Below are 13618 nucleotides of genomic sequence, written 5' to 3'. Positions count from 1 at the left end.
GGTATATGTATGTAGAGAAGCGAATAAGGTGGTTCATAAATTGGTTAAGCGAGCCCTCAATTTTTACGTTTCCTTATTCTTTGACTCCGCTTGTCCTGAATTTCTTATAAACGATGTAAATAATATGTTACCTCGTGACTAATAGATTTTACTCTTTTCCCCTTTTAGGATCCTAACTTTTGTTGGTAGTAGGGGTTTGTAATGAGACCCTCCTTTCTTTAAAAAAAATACAGTTTATAGAAGTATTAATAAATAAAAATAAATTAAATTGAAATAATTGTTTAAAATTTTAAAAAATATATAAAGAAAATATATAATCTTACTTTGTGTGTATAATGATAGAAGAAAAAGTACAAGGGACCCTTGTTGTTTGCTCACACTGTAACTCTCTTCTTTCAATTTTTGCATTTAAGTAGATTAAATAACTTATACAAATTTTATATTTTCTATTATATATATATATATTAAAAAGACTTCACATTTATGAATTTGAAACGTTAATAATTTATTATACATATTTTGACCCACATTATATCATATATTAATTATTTCAATTAATTTTAGCCTATCTAATAGTCAAAAAAATTACCCTATCTAAACTACATGTACATATGAAATAAAATTCAAAGAACGCAGTAAAAAGAATGGTTATCTTATTAAAGTTAAAAATAAAATAGATACTATCATAAGACAACATTAAAATATAAAATAAATCTATAATAATAATATGGATTTAGGCAATACTTCCCCTAGATTACCTTCAAAATTTTTATGCTGTTAAGCAATAAATGCTTAAGAAAACATATATGATTTGATATTTGTCATCTCAACCTGTAATGTAACATATTTAACTTCACTCCTAATAGTATGAGTTTCACTTTTAGTCTGAGGAGAGTATCCTAGGTTTTGGTAAAAACAGAGAACATGTGAAATGGTTTAAAATCAAACTATTGTTGATTGACAGATTGAGTTGGGGCCTAAAATCTGAAGGGCGTGTGCACTTTAGCAAGACACATCGTCTGTGTTGGGCGTTATATATAAGAAGCACAGGGTGTTGAGGGAAATCAACTGGATTTCCATTAACTGATTAAGGATTAAGAGTGAATAAATGACCACATATAAGACGATAGATCCTTTTGGTTATGAAAGAGTTTACTACTTATCTCTCTCTTCTTTGCCAATACATGCATGTGAAGGATATTCTTTTGTTGGGGGGGGGGGAAATTAATGGGTCGACCGACTACTTTGATAAGGCTTAAAAGTACATACGTATCTCAAGACTTTGAAGCCAACAACAGGCTTATCTCAGACATATTCTTTATTGGTTGTACTAGTAAAGGATCAACCATGGAAAAGCTGCCCTGCATGCATGTCAATTGTCAAGCTCCAGATTTCTAAATATTTGGAAAATGAATGAAATATATTCAGACCCAAAGATAATAAAGGAAAAGCCAAATTCATTATCAGAGCAGAGGATTCATCTCTAAAATTTGTGGCAGCTTTTATCCAACTTTGCTATGGCCATTGCAGTATATCCAAACCAAAAGCAAATAAAGATGGGTTGGGAAGGGCTCGCCCATACTCTTCAAATTAATATATAAAAAAAAGCAAATTGCTTTGGCTTTTTAGACTGCTGCAGGAGTTCCACTACTACCCTGCACCTCAATAATCTCATAACGTAAAAACTCTTCATATAAGCTTTACATTAAAGTGGATATTTTTTTGTTAATAATTGATCTAATCATTTACTACATCATGTAATGAATCAGATGTTTTTAATTAAAACTGTGATTCCTTCGAGCATATTCTGCAGTTTCTCTTATGCTCATCGTCTGAACAAGAGGAAAAGTACTTTCTCTTCTTGACATCCTTTCCTTTCCTTTCCTTTGTAAGGCATCCTTTGCTAGAAGATTAATTAACCCTTCTTGACATGTCATCTTCAAAATAATCTTTCAGAGAAGGAGGGCTGAGCTTTTAGAGATCAATGGGTTTTTATTTTTTAAAGAAAAACTTTGGGCCACAGATGTCCTTTGTTGGACAGATTCTTGCGAGAGAATAAAGTGTAAATTTGTCTGGGAATTGAAAAAGTTGAAGTTCTTATAAAAGTAATTACAAAAGCAGAAAAATAATACAATACAAAAAATCATGCAAGGCCTGCTTGGCGACACTGTGAACATGTTCTCCTTGATTTATACATATTATCATAAGTTAATAAAAGCTAAAATGCGTGTATGTATTGTGTAAAATTTACCTGTCGATTTCTGATCTTCAGCAGGTGTTATCTTTATGCGTGTATGTATTAATCGTTCTTCCCTACTGTATATTCTCTGCCTTTTCATATCCTCCATAGCTGAATATTAAGGAAAGGAACAGCTTCCTTTTCATTCTTCTTTCATTTTTTTTTCTGGCCATTAAAATGCATTCAAAGATGGAAAAGCATTGATTCTGTTGTCATCGTAGAATAATAACGTTAAGAGTGTCTTTAAGATCGTAATGTTACCTTTGGTCCACAATTTCCCTTTGTTGAACATTCTTTAATACGGAGATAAAGCAGTGTGTGTATATACGAAACTTTGAAGAAATGTGTGCTTCAACATTGGTCATATATGTGTATAGTATTTATAATTCGAAGCAAATCACGAATGCGATAACCGGTATGTATTACGTAACGTTTAAGTTAGGATATCGCAATTGTATCCTCAACCATTAGTCAATATTGTAATCAGATTTTAGTACCATGTATATGTGCACTAAATACATGTGCTTCAGCACTGAACGTGGGAGGTGCATCCATAAATATCCCACCATGGTGTTTGATCAAAAGCTTGGTTGATTCTTACACTATCTTTTTGCTGAAATCTTTGGTATTATTGCATATTCTGTTCTCCAACCCTACTTTCTTTTCTTGTATTTTTAGCTTTGGTGTCTGCAGCTAGGGAAGACAGTGTAGTGGTGGTGAATAATTACTTGAAAAGAAACAATTCCAACTCACGCATGTATGTGCATGTATGTATCTTTATTTTTGTTGGAACCCATGCATCCTCCAAAACCATCAAATTTTCTCATGCCCTATTAATGGTTGAACTTCAATCAACAGCTACATTATTTATTTATTTATTTATTTGGTGTAATTTCAATGTATAAATTACATGACATCACTTATTAATATAGTGTAAATTCAACTCTGAACCGTAATAAAACTCTCAAATAATTCAATCTTATGATAATAATAAATTTGATTATAGTGTAAGTAACAATCATTTGGTCAAATTTACAGTGAAATAAAATTATTTTAATTTAATCAAGATTTTAAGTTCGAGATCTTGAGAATACACCAACGATAAATATTTGATGAAATTTTTTATTAATTTTATAATCATACATGACTCGACAAAACTATATTTAGTTGATTCTTAAACATAAAATGAACCCTTGATTCTCACCAAATCGACCTCTTTCATTATTATTTTTTTATCTTATTATTAAGATTAATTATCATTTATAAATGTGATGTGGTTCCTTATTCTTCGAGTAGACCGGATCAAGTAGCTGGTCCAAAATAGCATTGGCCCAGACCGAATCAATCAATATTCAGTCCGTCTATGGATCGAATTCAATAAGTTTATTAATTAAAGGGGGAAAAGGTCATCTGCATATCAGTGGGGCCACTTTCTGACACCATTGCATCTTATCCAAGATTGGAATGTTGCATGTGACATGCACATGCTTGCCTGGATTAAGATTCTACCTACTTAATTTCCAACATCTATCAATATTTAGGGGCGTTCACTGTTGAGTTAAAACCGATCAACCGATTAAACTGAAATTTTGATCGATTAATTAGTCGGTTAAGTTTGGGTTCGGTCGGTTAATTGTTAATATTTTTTTTTCAAATTTCTGTTTCGATTAATTTGGTTCGAAATCGGTTAATTAACTGAATTAACCGAGTTAACCAAAATTATTAAATATTTAATATTATTATATATATTATTTAGTTTTAGGTGTGTTTGAGCTCAATTTTTATAGAATTAGCCGAATAAAAAAAATTATTTAATATTTAATATATATTATTTATAAATTTTTGTTAATTCGGTTAACTGATCAATTAATCAAACTTAGTTCGGTTTGGTTAAATTTTTTTAAAAAAATTCGGTTCAATTAACGGTTAATGAAAAAAAAAATTGATTAATGGAATTTGGATAATTCGATTCGATCGGTTAATCGAATTACCCGTTTGAACACCCTATCAATATTATTAGTTTGGAATTCGGAAAAAAAATAGCAACTCCTAATTGACGACCCATGAAGTTGTAAAAGCCCAATAAATTTCAGACCACAGCCCTACCTCCTTTAATCTTTCCTTTTGTTCAACCCATTCAAAATTACCCGATCTTGAGTTAAGTAGCCAGCTAATCACTAACACTAAATTTTAGGAGTTCTATGGATTCTATCATTAAATCATATGATGGTTTGACGTGATCTGACGTTGACATTAAAAATAAATAAAAAATTAGGTTACGTTTTGTTCTAGAAAATATAGATTATTTTCATTTTCTTAAGAAATTAGAAACATTGAAGAAAACGTGTTTAGTTATGAAATTAAAAAAAATGATTTCTGAAAAATGAAAAATAAAAACATAAAAAGATGTTTTCATTGTTCCATTAAAATTATTTTGAAAAATAAAAAAATATGAGATCTAGATTTTTAACTTAACTTACATAAGTTCGAACCCTTCTAAATTTTTTTAAAATTAATGGTTTATGAAATCCTCACTTTTAAAAAAATCAAAATGGTCATTGAATTTTGTTTTTACATTTAAGGTGGTAAATTAATTTTTTAATACCTTAATTTTGTTGTATTTTTATTTTTAATGTATTGAATCTCTTAATAATTGTTTATATTTTAAAATTGATTTTTTAAAATTTGTTTAAAATTAAATAAATCCTCAAATTAAAAAAAAATCAATTATACCTTCGAACTTAGCCAAAAAAGCAATTAAGCTCATATGTCACATAATCATCCATCGTGTACTATCATAACAATATTATATATTATTATCATATCAAAACATTGTAGATTTTCATGTAAGTTTCATAAATTGTATTGCAATCATCGTGACGGTCAACTTTCGTCATTTATAGGGTTAAATTGACTTTTCTTCTTCTCAATTTAATGATCATATTAGGTGCAAAAAACTAATAGGGACTACACTAACTTTTTCAAACAAAAAAAAAGGTTTGAAGACCTCAATTACCACTAAACATATTTTTATTTTGATAACACTTTTATGTTTTATTTCTTATAACAATATTTTTCTTATTTTTAAATTTAATTGATGTTCATACGCATTAACATAATATTCTTATTATAAATTAAAATAATTCTCGTGTTATAAAATTTCTTATCAACTTTATTGTTTTATATTTACATAACTCATACGTTAAATTTATGTAATATTTTTAACAATTATAGTTTAATTTAATTATTTAATAACTATTTGTTTATTTCTATTTTAAAAAAAATTAGATATCAAATATATTTTCATTATTTTTTATTTCTGAATTCAAGTTTTCATTTATATTAATCAAACATGTTTTCTAATTTTCAGACAACTGAAAATGAAAATTATTTTCCGAAAACAAAAACATAAAATATTTTCTAAAGCCAAACAGACTCTTAACTTTTGTGTTATCACATAATCTTCGTCATTAAAATTATGATCTTTGCATCTATCTTTTCACGTCATCTAAAATTTAACGATATAATGATATAATTAAAGTCAAAATTAAAATTCAATACTATAATTAAAAGTTAAACGTTTAATAGTATACATGACATCACCTAAAATTCAATACTCTCTTAGTCCCATAATTTGTGTTTTACATGGACTACGCATATAGTTTCTAGTGATATATTTAATTAAGGGAAATGATAAAATTATCGATACATTTTAAATAGGATAATTTTAAAAATTAGAAGAAATACATTTAGTATAACGAAGTAGGGGTGTTCAAAATTCGGTTTTAACCGAATTAATCGATCGAATCGAATTAGTTCGATTAATTCGGTCGGTCACTGAATTAATTCGATCGGGGAACGGTTAAAGATTTTTTTAGAATTCGGTTAACGGTTAATTCGGTTCGAAATCGGTTAATTAACCGAATTAACATTTAAATATAATTATATTAAAAGGCTCAATCCATTTAAAACCCAAATCAAATATTAATTAATTAAAATAATATCAAAACTAAATGCAAAATGTTTGAATCAAATTAATTAGATATTATTTATAATTAGATATTATTTAAATTAATTGTAAATTGTTTTTTTTAATTAAAAAATATTAAATTCTAAAATTCTAAAATTTTTGGTTAATTCGAAAATTAATTCGAAAAAAAAGTTCGATTAATTCGAAAATGATAGTTCGGTCGATTCGGCCACCGAATGAACACCCCTAGAACTAGAGGTGCACAAAAAATCCGAATATCCGATTTTGCCTAAAAAAATATACGAAACCGGATTTTGGAAAAACCGGTTTTTTTAAACCGGATCGGATATTTAAAAACTGGATAGTATAACCGGTTTGGGAAAAAATTGAACGACCGGTTTTTTTACCGGATTAAAAACCTGTTTTTTTTCAAACCGGATAAAAAACCGGTTTTTTATCTGAAAAAAATCATGTTTTTAAAAAAAACCGATTTTTTTGCAAACCAAAACCGGTTACACCGATTATACCATCCGGACCTCCAAACCGATTAAGATCCGATCCAATTTTTTTAAAATCCGGTTTTTGGATTGAAGAAAAAATTAGATCGATTTTTATCCGATCTGAATCAGATTAAAATTCGACTTCTGTGCATCTCTACCTAGAACGAAGAGTGATATTTGATATAATTTAGCCTTAAAAGAAAATGAGAATACCGTGCATTACTTTTCCTATTGGAAAAGGGAATAAAGGCGTAAATAAAAAAAAAAGTAGTGACGAGATTGAAGCCGTCCACGCGTCAATAGAAGGAGCGGGTGGATAGAACCTGGAATCGTAACGGTAGGTGACGCAATCAAAGCTTAACTCTCACATTTGGAGAAATAAGCAAAGCTGTTCCCTTGAGCCTGGACTATCTGTTTACTGAGAATTGCAGAGAAACTGGTTTGACTGCCCCCCCCCCCTTCTCTTCTCTCAACAAAAGTCCTCAAAATTTTGGTTTTTGGTTTCGTTATTCTCGGTTACCCGGTAAATGTATTTTTCAATAGTTTCTTTTGTTGGTTTATCCTATTCTGATTTCCTTCGGTTCTTTCTTTCTTTTTTCTATTATCTTGTAATTGCAATTTGTTGTCTTTTTAAGGATTTGAGAATTTCGGTTTATTTGTTTCGGATTTGAATTGTCCCAGAGTTTGTATTTTTTGGGGGGAGAGTTCGATATCGGGGTTTAGAAAATTTAAGAGGTTTTGGTTGTTGGTTTTGACGAATTATCTTTATGTGGGAATTTTGGGTTTTTGGAACAACTAGAAGTGGGGTTTTCTATTTGATAATTTAAATTTGTTGATTGCATGCAGAACAGGAAATAAGAGTTTTGAATTATTCTTGAAAAAATTATTAGTGAAAAATGCTAAGCTTAGGAAATAATTATTAGTGAAAAATGCTAAGCTTAGTGAAAAAATTATTAGTGAAAAATGCTAAGCTTTTGAGAAACCAAGGAAGAACTTTTTTGGGACTTCAAAATGCCTTTTTAATTTTTAACATCTTAGGAAATATTTCTATGCTTGGTATATTTTGACGAGGTTGAATTTAATTACTTTCACGGCTGACATTCAAAAATACAACCGTCTTTTCCCTTTTAGTTTGGAGTTGGTTTTGGGGAGGTTCCCCCGGTCCCGTCTTGGTTTCTAGATTATGACAAAATTTTCACTATAGTATCTTATTATTTGGTTGTATTTTCTATCAAGTTAAAAGGACTTTGTGATTGTATATCTGAATTAGGTTAATTTCTCTTCAAATCCAAAGCTGACAATTTGATATTGACTATTACTTGAGTGTATTAGGAGGAATGCAATCAAAGTCTGAAGGTGGAAGGCAATTAGAATCTGATCTGCACGGTGTTCCTCCAGCTGCGGTTTATTCTGAACCTTGGTGGCATAATAATGGTTACGGTGCCATCTCCCCAAGAGTGAGGGCAGGAAATGCCTCAAATTCATCTTCAGGGAAATGCCCTAATGGTTCTGAGTCAAATGATAGCCAAATGCTGTCCAATGGCGGGGTAAACAAAGAGGATGATGTTAATAAAGAAACACAGACTACTATATCCTCCCGATCAGGTACTTCACTTCATTATTCCAGTAATACCTGTAGACAATAACTACTAAAACATCACATGTATGGCCCGTTCTTGTGGAAATTGCTGATGGGCCATATTGTTCATTGTTTCACGACTTTCAAGACCGTTTATGGATCTGTAGGTTAGTCAAATTAGATATGCACCTGGGTTCTTTTCTGTTTAGCACTATTTCGTGTAAGCCTTAGATTCCTTTCAAATGTGTTGGAATTATTTAATGGACAGATCTGGTGGTCTAGTTTAACTTGTTGTATCCAGAAGCCAAGAAAACTGGTGTTTGAGCCATTCTCAAAGATTACCTGGAAACCAGGAATAATTAAGAAAGGCCTAAGGGTCACCTTTGCCTCAATAGTAGACCCAATTTATCATTTTCGTCCCTATCGTATTTTCACATCAATTTAGCTCTCAAAGTTGTTTTCGTCATTCTATACCCTACTCTTAACTCAAAACCCTAAAATAAAAACTCTAAGTTAGGGTTTATGGTTTAGGGTGTATGGTTTAGGGTTTTAGATTAGGGTATATAATGATGTAATTGAGCAACTTCGAGGGCTGAATTGTTGCGAAAATACAATAGGGGGAAAGTGATAAATTGAGTCTACTACATGGCCAAAAGTTACCCTTTTGCCATTAAGAAACCTAGTTCAAGACATTGGCCTCTCTGATGGGTATACTAGATAACCCAAGTTGTGGTAATAACATTTTCCATGCTCTCAGTGGAGCTTTAGTTGCCATAGCATGTTGGTTATTTACCAGCTCTTACATATTATTCTTTCATCCAACAGTTTTTTGGTTTTGGTGGTAATGCATTTTTCCTATCTTATTTTTCAGTAAGAAATGATGGAAAAGAACACCACAATTTACAGCATGTTGCATCTAACATGCCTGCTATGCATGACGGACACTTCACGCAGCCTCCTCAGCTTGAGCTTGTCGGCCGTTCAATAGTAAGTGCATCAGGCTCTAGATTTTCTGGCATATACAATTAGAGATCTTATAGTTACAGAACTTGTTATGGAAGAAATCCTAGCTTTGTTTCAATCCTTTTGCAGGCATGTCCACCAAATCCTTATCAAGATCCATTATATGGAGGGATGATGGCTGCTTATGGACATTACCCTTTGGTATGGAACCCTGGTTTGTTTGATATATATGGTCAATTCAATATGTTTTCTTATATTATAATTTGATTGTTCTATTTAACTTTCATAAGGAAGCTGCGATGCTTGTAGATTTTTTCCTTTAGTTTTTAGTTTTTTTAGTTTTTTCCCTCTATTATGCTACATAAACACATAGATGGATTGAGAAGGACATGGATATATGCATATGTACAGACTCAGATATACATACACACATGCATGTGTGCAAAGAAACTACATAGTAGTTTTGCAGTCGTTAGTTGGAATGAACCTGGCATTTGACCTCTCCTGGGGCTAGCATAAGGATGCTTGTATTCATTTTTGGGGATTTTGATTCTGGAAAGCATCTTAAGGAAACCCAAGTTGAATGATTTATTTTTTACCTTTAACTAGAGAACTGAAGGAACCCTGATAATATGTTCTCTTACCCTGTGAAGGGGCAGTTTACACCATCGATTTATATGAGCAAACCTATTGTTTCTTGACAATTCTCTGCTTGGCAAAATGTCTCATGTTTATGCTTAATGCTCTGCTTGTGCTAGCTGGGTTGAAATGTTTCAATGCTAGATTTTATTTTTTCATTTACACCTATCTTCAAATCAACTCTACTACCTGGGCTAGACAATGCCAGTATTAGAAAAGGAAGAAAACTAAATGAAAACTTATCATGTTTGAAATTCACTATTAGGTAGTTGGAAACCTATATTTGTTCCTAAATCCTGTTCTCCTTAGTCTTTACCTAGTTGAAAACATGCTTTTGACTTTCAAGTTCCTTCCAATTCTTTATGGTTCGTGAATTATTGCTCCATGATACTGACGTTTTAAGTTTCCTTTCCAACTACAGAAGATAAAAGGTGGTTGGTGAACATTGAAAAATGGTTAATGAACAGTGTGTCATGTTTACATGTTAGCTTGAAATGATGTTTCCTTGTTTTGTAAGTGGGTTGTTTCCTTCCATCCTTTGCTTTGCCTTTCCCCTTTTTTCCTTTTGTGTTTTGTTTTCTTGTTTTGGGTAAGTGGGTTGTTTGTTTCCATCCTTTGCTTTGCTTTTTTCCCCTCTTTATCTTTCTTTCTTTGTGTGGTAATGATATTAGGGGATTCACATGGGACGCAAGGTAAAAGGGGAATCTGATTGGGGCTTAGATTTTGTTGTTAGCAGGCATCAGTCACTGCTTTTCTTCTGTTACTACGTTTTTAAATAAATAATGTGATGGAAATCTCTGTAGGTGATCACTCGTTTTGGTGAGATTCTTGCTTAAGAACTTCCTTTCATACTTGACAGTCAAAACATGGTATAATTTCCGAGGAATAAATGTTTGAATTGACCAGGGTTATCCTCCATTGTTGGAATGCCACATGCCAGAATGGCTTTGCCTATTGAGAAGGCACAAGAACCTGTTTACGTGAATGCCAAGCAGTACCAGGGAATTCTAAGGCGAAGGCAGGCACGTGCCAAAGCAGAACTGAGAAAAAGGATATAAAAGTTCGAAAGGTAGATATATACTTGCATACTCCTTCACTTGGACAATCTATGCACTTTAACAAGAGATCTTCAAATAATTTATTCCTTTTGATGTCCCACATGAATTACATGATAATTAGAGTTTGAAAGATGACTTAGTGAGTTGCATGTTATCTTATTTTATTCAACATGTGGCTCTACTTTTGATATGCATGGCATCTTACCTCTATCCTTATAAACCCTGGTCTCCAATATCCTACAGCCTATCTTCATGAATCTAGGCACCAGCATGCTATGCGCAGGGCGAGAGGTAGTGGAGGACGATTTGCAAAGAAGACAGATGCTGATACTTCAAAACAGATGGCAGAAGGAAGAGGAACAGGTTCAGGTCATGCTCTGTCATCTCAATATGCTAGTTCATCTGGTTCTGAACCATTTCCGGCTGATTTTGTGGCAACCTGGAACTCCACCCTCAGCCAGCAGGAAGCAAGAGGATCACATAAGCATGACACCCATCATATCAACAGCGGTGATCTATCAGAAACGAGTTGGTAGTATCTCCTCTAACCAGACCTCTCATAGGCCTCTTGCTATCCAGTGAATTGGAGAATGCCCTTTCAAAAGCTGAAGGGTTAACTGTACGACTGTTGTCCATGATCTCATCTTGACACTTGATTGTCAAGGCGGCAAATCATTCTTGGCTTCTTATTTACTACTAGGTTGTGGATGCAAGGGGAGAAGAGATTGCAAGTGAATAAAACAGCTTTTTGTTTTGTCGTACTTCTTTTTCCCTAGTTGCATTCCTGTACAGATAGTGTTGAATAAAACTCAACTTTGTTTTGGTTTGTGGGGTGATTCCATTTGTCATTTTCAGTTGAGACGTTTGCTTTTCTTCAAACCTGTATCTGCTGCACTTTGTAGATTGGATTAACAATGCTATTAGTTTGCATTTTGGGACATTGAAACATAGGTGGTGTTATAAAGATTGAATATATGAATTGAGTTAGTTTTTTTGTATAATCATCTGTATCAAATCCAATTATCATTAATCTTGATCTGTCATACCAGATGATTGCAGCAGCAATGTAACTAAATCATCAGGCGGAGACATAGAATAACTTCATCAAAGGATACCAAACCATAAAGCACATCAAACGTTTTAATGGATGTATAGTTTACACTTTATAACATCAGAAGACATCGCTGCCCTATAGTTAGTGCTGTAACCTGCCCTTCAAAAAAAACCAATTTAATAAATAACCGCCTTATTTTTTCATTTCCTCATTTGATATCACACTTTTTTGGGCAAAGTCCAACAATATGCACTATAAACCATTTAACAACATGATCTATTTACATGCTATCGTTCTCATGTTGATCGGGTTCGTCCAAATTTTCTGTTTCATCTGCAGAAGTTACAGTCTCCGACTGGGAGGTTGCACTGCTTTCGTTCAAAAAATTGTTGCTGTTTTCTGTGGCATTGAATGCCGTTTGTTTGTCCATCATCCCGGACAGAGCCACACTGGGAGACCATTCAAGGACATCGTCAATTATATTTGACATTCGCTTCTCATACCTGCAAGGTAAGTGTAAATTTAAAATTTCAGATGTATGATGGCAAACGATTCCAAGAACAATAATGGTCCAGAAAAGATGGAGCAGTTTCCAAACAAGTGCAAAAAAATAAGAGGAAAAACTGTAACTGCCAAAGACTAAACAACCCCATAATAACCTGATTTCTGTTCACTGTATTACCAACGGCATATATTCAAGATTTTCACGAACTCTCATTTTTTTACAGCAATAAGATGATTGAACTGCTGTGTCAAACAACAGAAAACAAGGCTCGTTCTGAGTAAATATTTAAAGAAAGCAGATTTGGAACTGACCTTGCTCTGGCAGCCTCATTAGGTGCATGGTGCCTCAGCAACAATATGACCGACATAGCCACTATTGCATAGAACAGCCTCGCTGTCCATTTTGGTCGCTCTTCATCTTTTTGGGCCAAAAACGGAATAATTCTCGCAATGTTGCCTCCTCAGCAAGAATGTTAGGGAAGAACCAAACACGCTTTCCTAGAATGATCCATGCAGCACCAAATATTGCAGCTCTCACTGCAAATTTTATAATCAGAGAAAAAGGAAAAGGCAAAACATGCAATTGCATAAAGCAGACCAGATATATAAATATAGAACTGAAGAAGTAAAATTTAACTTAAACCTTAAAAGATCTTGGTCTCTCTTTGGCCGAGCCCTAAGGTTTCAATCTCCCTTTGATGAGCTGAGAGGTTTCAATCTCCCTTCAACGAATTTCCATTAGCTTCGTTTGGATCGTTTCTGACAATTTTTGCGAACCGCCGTGTATTAAAACACCTCCGTCGACAAACTCGTATCGCCGACCGAATTTCACTATTCATGAAATTCACTATTCACTTGAATAGTAACCCGAATAGTAACCTCGCAAAAATTTGACAAAATTCACAACCCAAAAGCTCTGATTACCAGTTGTTGGGAAATAAACCAAGTACAAGTAATTTCCCTATAACCAGATTAGTGAGAATACGAAATAAAAATGAAAAAATAATACTCGAAATTGATAACGGAGTTCAACCAATTGTGCTTACATCTCCGGACTGCTGCAGATCTTTTACTAAGAGAGAAAATTTACAGGTGTTTACAAAACACTCACT

The 13618-nt window shown here is 32.7% G+C and overlaps 1 pseudogene; it reads left to right on the top strand.

Annotated features, from left to right (window-relative positions):
* Positions 1-7923: 7923 nt before the first annotated feature.
* Positions 7924-11944, top strand: LOC120150170 (annotated as a pseudogene).
* Positions 11945-13618: the final 1674 nt, after the last annotated feature.

Source organism: Hibiscus syriacus, unplaced genomic scaffold, assembly GCF_006381635.1.
Source record: "Hibiscus syriacus cultivar Baekdansim isolate YM2019G1 unplaced genomic scaffold, ASM638163v2 tig00002793_pilon, whole genome shotgun sequence".
Lineage (NCBI taxonomy): Eukaryota > Viridiplantae > Streptophyta > Magnoliopsida > Malvales > Malvaceae > Hibiscus > Hibiscus syriacus.
Note: the sequence above shows the minus strand (reverse complement) of the source record. Positions and strands in the feature narration are given on the sequence as shown.